The sequence below is a fragment of the Pipistrellus kuhlii genome, unplaced genomic scaffold, assembly GCF_014108245.1.
Source record: "Pipistrellus kuhlii isolate mPipKuh1 unplaced genomic scaffold, mPipKuh1.p scaffold_m20_p_4, whole genome shotgun sequence".
NCBI lineage: Eukaryota > Metazoa > Chordata > Mammalia > Chiroptera > Vespertilionidae > Pipistrellus > Pipistrellus kuhlii.
This window is the reverse complement of record NW_023425540.1, coordinates 90,344,543-90,351,015: the sequence shown is the minus strand read 5'-3', so window position 1 is coordinate 90,351,015 and position 6,473 is coordinate 90,344,543.

The window sequence follows — 6,473 nt, the reverse complement described above, 5'->3', positions numbered from 1 at the left end:
ATTCCTTTAAAATTCCACCAAACACACAACATCACTTTTTTCGCATGCAAGTCAGGTTTTGGCATGGGCTGCGGAGCCTCATTTTTGTCCAACCATTGAGGCCGCCTTTTCAAATTAACATACAGCACCCATTTTTCATCTCTGGTAACAATTTGCTCTAAAAACGGCAAATGGTTTTGACGAGAGAGGAGCGAACTGCAAATTGTGACTCTTTGATTACAGTTGTTGTCGGTCAACTCATGAGGAACTCATTTTCCAAACTTTTGGACTTTGCCAAGTGCACGCAATTGATTGGAAATTGTTTTTGTGAACAATTTAAAGTTGTTGCAAGCTCTTGTTGGGTAATTTGAGGATTTTGCACCAAAAGAGCTTGAAGAGCTTCTTGATCAAAATTGGACACACGGCCTCGACCACTCTTGTCATCTAACGAAAAATTTCCCTCGCGAAATTTCTCAAACCAACGCTGGCATTTTCTGGCGCTAACTGCATCTTGACCAAGAACACTACAGATGTTTTTTGCAGCCTCACTTGCTTTTCTTCCTAATTGGAACTCGTAAAGCATGCAGTGCCGAATATGCTCTTCATCCGCCATCTTCTTAGCCCTAGTTTTGCAACAAAAACCAAACCAAACACAAACTTTTTCAAGCAAAACTTGTTAATTGCACTTCACACGTTCTGTAGATACCACGTGTTTGAAGGTTATGTCAATACAAGTCAATGCCAAGCAAGATTTTAAACGAATGTTTAAAAACATTAATTATTACTAGACCCGATATATATATGATATATGATATATTTTATTTAATACATTTTATTGATTTCAGAGACCAGACATAAGAACATCCGTGATGAGCATGAATCCTCGATCAGCTGCCTCCTGCACACCTCCTACAGGGAATTGAACTGTGGCCTCCTGGTTCATAGGTTTAACCACTGAGCCACGCTGGCTGGGCAAAAGTTCCAAGATCTAATCAAGCCTTGCTCTGTCAGGTGACCAGCCCCCATCCAGTGTTATCACATGAGAACACAAGACATTCCTGTCACCCAAGAAATTCCAAGGGTTTAGAAACTGTGTCAGGATCTGGAGCCAAAGAGCGAATATTAGAACAAAAGTGTATCCTGGTCCCCCTATCACTCGGAACATCACAGGGCTTCAGGAGCTGTGTTAGGAACCGCAGGCAGGACCAATTAGACATTTCTCATCACGTCACAGGGTTCCCCTACCTGCCGGCCCCCTCAGCCTGGAAAGCCAGCCACTGGCATGTCTATTAGATGGTGCTCCTAAGCCTTCCCCTTCCTGGTGCCCTTGACCTGAAAGGGAGCCTGGGACCTCCAGCATGGACAAGACCACCGTTACCTCCGCCCAGTGTCCTCTTCTCTGTCCTCTTCTCTGCCATCTCTGCCTCTTAAGAATTTTCAGTTCATAAAACAGTCCAATGGTACACACACACACACACACACACACACACACTCACACACACACACACACACACTCACACTCTTACACACTGGCATCAAGATAAAAACCGACACTCCAGATGCAGGCACAAGTGATTCAGGGGTCTCCACTCTGCACCTGCCAAGCAGGGCAACCTCCAGCCCCAAGTAGGCAAGCACTCTCCACCGTCCTGTCTCCCTGCCCAGATGGGCCCGATAGCAAGGGCCTCAGCCATGCCATCTGCATCCAGAGCAGTGGGAGAGCTTTCCTGTGGAAAAGGGGCTGGCCTTGGGCCCACCCTGCGTGGAGGCTGACTAGAAGCGGCCAGCCTCCTCTGTGGTTAGCTAAGGAGCACACTGGGATTTCTCTGTTGATCCTGAGTTGGAAGCAGAGGCCAAAGGTAAAGAAGCTGTGTCACCGGCAGAGTTCTGACTGGCAGGGCCAATTGCTGCAGAGACAGGCCTGGCTTTCTGGGACAGTGGTTGCAGGGATTGGAGTCAGAGTTCTCTTCTCGTATCACCTGGCCACTTCCCCTTCCCACATTCTGCCTCTCTTAAGCAAGACGTGCCCCTTCCTGCCCTGTCCCAGTCATAACAGCCCACACTGAACCAGCATCTAGATGCCTGGAATCCCTTCCCCCGGCCTGCTGCTGTCCACCAAGTGCCCAGGTCAGGCCTGAGAGGTAGACCTGGGGGTACTCAAGGTCCAAAATGCTGGACACAGGGCTGCCACGTCACCTCCTGGCCACAACAGCTGTGCGACAAGGTTTTATAGAACACTCTATAATTGCAACTCAAAGTTCAAGGCAAGGGATGCAGGATGGAGTCTGTACCCCAAAGGGAACACAGGGAGGAGACAGGGGGTGGAGGCAGAGGCTGGATTGCGGGCAGGAAGAAACCCAGGCCTGAGAGGACCAGGCTGTGCTTGCCTGGGGGGACAGAGATGGAGCATCCAGCTGGCTCTGTGGCTGTGTTTCCTTGAACTTATCTTTCCATCATTACTGTTGCTTCGTTGATGCTATGTCATAGGCCACAGTCCTCTGGGAGGGACTCCGAGGAGCTGAGGGGTCTGTGCTGCCAAAGCAAAGACTGAGCCTGGCCCTGGGGAAAATCTCTCCTAGATGAGCACACGGCTTAGGCACCTGCCTGGGTCTTCTACCTCTCATCGTCCACTCCACGGCCGCTTGGGCACAGGCTTGCCAGCTCCCCAAAGGCCTTCTTTACTTCACTCCCCAAAGGCAAATCCACAGTAAATTACCAGCTCTGGCAACTCCAGGGCTGGGGGCACCCGAGGATGATGGAGAAATCTGCAGAAACATAGGTTTGGGACCACAGTCAAGAGAGCCCTGTGGTGAGTACCAATATGATTGTCAGCTGATTTCTCCACAGAAACCATGCAGGCCAGACGGGAATGGCAAGAAATATTCAAGGTGATGAATAGCAAGAACCTACAGCCAAAATTACTCTACCCAGCAAAGCTATCACTCAGAATCGAAGGCCCGATAAAGAGCTTTACAAATAAAAAAATTAAAAAAAGCTAAAGGAGTTCATCACCGCCAAACCAGAATTATATGAATTGCTGAAGGGAGTTCTTTAGGAAGAGGAAGAAAATAAAGATAAAAATTATGAACAATAAATATGTAACCATCAACAAGTGAACCTAAAAACCGATGGAATTAAAAAACCTGATGAACAATATTAACTGTTGAATATAATAGAATCAGAGGTATGGAAGGGGAGTGGACTGACGATTCTTGGGGAAAAGGGGAGTGGGGGGATGTGGGAAGAGACTGAACATAAACTGTGCACCTATGGATGAGGACAATGGGGGATGGGGAAAGGGCAGAGGGTGGGGTGGGAACCTGGTGGAGGGGAGCAATGGAGGGGGGGGGGGAAATGAGGAACATTTGTAATAATATGAACAATAAAGATTTATTTTTAAAAAGAAAGAAAGAAAGAAAGAAAGAAAGAAAGAAAGAAAGAAAGAAAGAAAGAAAGGAAGAAAGAAAGAAAGAAAAAGAAAGAAAAGAAAAGGAAAGGAAAGGAAAGGAAAGGAAAGGAAAGGAAAGGAAAGGAAAGGAAAGGAAAGAAAAGAGAGAGCTCCGTGGTGGAACCTGGCCGTTCATTAGCCAGGCTGGGCAGAAACAAGCAGGAAGGTGCCTGGCAGCTGTCTGGGAAGCATTGTAGAGCCAGTTCAAATCCCAGTTCTGCAACTTACTGTGTGGCTTTGGGCAAATTATTTAACCTCTTTGGGACTGCCTATATGATGGGAATCACAACACAGCTGCCTCCTGGGCCATGGGGAAGGTGTAATGAGATTCTGGACCTGCCTTAGCATAAAATAAAGAATCAGCAGAGACTGAGCACTGCCTGGCCCCTTCCCTGTTGAAGTATGGTAGCAACCATACTTAGGTAAAAGCTGCTGTTTGAATTTTAACCCTGCTATTCTGACTTCAGCACTTGCTTACTTGGTTAAACAATAGGGTAGTTGCTTCAGCTTCCAGATGGAGACCTGGAGGCAAAGGCAGTTTTCCTGTGCCTGTGAACCAGGACCACAGGAGATGGATTCCCACGGACTCAGTAGCTTCAGGAATAGAAACTGTAGATAAGCTTTAGAGATTAGCCGCTCAGGTCTGCTTCTGTACTATCTGCTATTGCAAGATAGGTCCACATTCCAACGTCAGCAGGATGTGGCTGGGCGGCTCCCAGCCAAGTCCTGCTGGACCTTGGAATGTTCCCAGCCTGTAGAATTTAGAATTCAGAACAAAGGAAAATTTTTTGTGGGTTGGATCTTTCAAAGGACCGCCAACACCTGGAACAGTATAGTTGTGAGTGTGGCCACATGCGTGTGGTGCTCTTGCGGCCGTCCTGGCCAGTTCAATAAATCCTTGCCTGATTTTTTAAAATCAATTAGCAGCATCCAGTGGTCTTATTTTGACTCCAGGGTTCGACCCCACAACACCTGTCTTCCCTCATCACTTGTTACTTCTCCCTCCCTGCCCGCCCCCCCCCCCACCCCCCATCACCATTGCATTACAGAGGCACCATCTCACTTTCCAGGAGAGCAGGGATTTGTGTCCATTTGGTTTCCAAGGCAGGTGCCCCATAAATGAATGGATGGATGGATGGATGGATGGATGGATGAGTTTAGATTAATTACCTATTGCTGCCATAACAAATTAGCACACACTTAGTGGCTTAAGATGAGAACACAGATTTATTGTCTTGTAGTTCTGTGGCTGGTGGTGATGTGGTGGTGGGGGAGGGGGGAGATGGAGAATGATTGTACATTAAATAGAGTTTCTGTTTGGGGTGGTGGAAAAGTTTTGGAAATAGATAGTGGTGATGGTTGAACAACACTGAATGCATGGGAACCACGCCAGAAACGCCTCATAGTCAAGACTGATTAAAGTACAGAGGGCTTGTTGTCAATACACCAAATATCCAAGGCCTTGACTCTGCGCCTAGGCCAAGATACCATAAACAGCTGCAAGGCCACAGCAATCTCACGGTATGCTGTGCCCTTCTGTAGCCAAAAAAATGATTGCTGTTGCTGTTGGCTGAAAGGGCAGAGCAGGAGTCACTCCATTTTGTACTATGTCCTCCATCTTGTGTAATTATGTCCCTGACATGACCCCTTTCTGAGAAAAAACACAGAATGTGTCAGTTACCCAACCCACCCTAAAATCAGCCAGTAGAAATGCAGAGGGAAGTAACCCGGTGTAACTGGACCCTGGCCCTCACCCCACCAATCGGAACCAGCCAACTCAGTGGTCCAAGCATTACCCCATCACCCAACCCTAAGTCCTATAAAAAGGCTGTACTTTCAGAACTCGGGGCTCTCTTTGCATCCTGCTGCTGCATCGGTAGAGGTGGAGAGACTGGGCTTGAGCTTGAATAAAGGCTCTTTGCTTTTGCATCGGACTCAGCTCCCTGGTGGTCCTTGGGGATCTTGAAATCTGGGCATAACATTGGCAACTAGCCTCCTTTGTCTCTGGAGTAATATACAGGTTACAGACCAGCGAGTGGGAGAAAGAGTAGGCTCAGAAGGGAAAAGGCTACAGAGCTCAGACAGAGCTGAGAGCTGGTACTGCCATGATGTAAAGCTGAGAGCTCATAGAGGGCTCAGATATGGCCACCATGTTAACCAGCCAGTGTGCTGGGAGAGAAGCTCGGAGGTGGTTACTACGTGAGGCTACAGAGAACAGGCAGTGTGCTGGGCAGGAGAGACAGGAGAAGCTGCTGAGGCTGAGAGCTTAGGTACCGACCCCTACGATGTGAGGCAGTGAGTGTAGGAGGCAGCACGCAGCTGCTCAGATAACAGCTGTGAGGACAGCGACTAATGCTGCTTTGTGGGAAAGATGTCCATGTTAACCAGCTGGTGTCCGGCTGTCTGTCTGTATGAACTTTGCTGTGAAGAACCGTTTTTGTCTGACGGCTATATGGCTACTGGCTTCTGCAATATGCTCTTACCCTCTCGTGGCTTCTCCGTCTAAGACCGGTGTCCAAGAAGGCCCTGTCCCTAGGCAGAGGGGCTCAGACCCACCACCTGTAACTAGTGAGCGGAGGATAAAGGAGGATTTGGACTAAGACCCCAACAGTTCTGGAACTGCCCTGGCACAGTCGGGAAGAATTTAGAATTATAGGGACTCAGAACAACGCAGAGCTCCGGAGCCCTGGCTGGGCTCTTGCTGGGTCTGACAGAATGTACCTAGCGCCACTGAATCATAGACAGCACACTTAAATATAGTTAAAATGGCAAAAAGAGGTCTCCTTAATTTTGCATGTGTAGGTCTTAGCAGTTTAAGAAACAGATGAAAAGTAGGTCCTGTAAACATTTCACAAAGAAGATAAATATAAAAAGTAAACTGTTGCCCAAACCGGTTTGGCTCAGTGGATATAGAGCGTCGGTCTGCGAACTGAAGGGTCCCAGATTCGATTCCGGTCAAGGGCATGTACATTGGTTACGGGCACATCTCCAGTAGGGGGTGTGCAGGAGGCAGCTGGTCGATGTTTCTCTCTCATCGATATTTCTA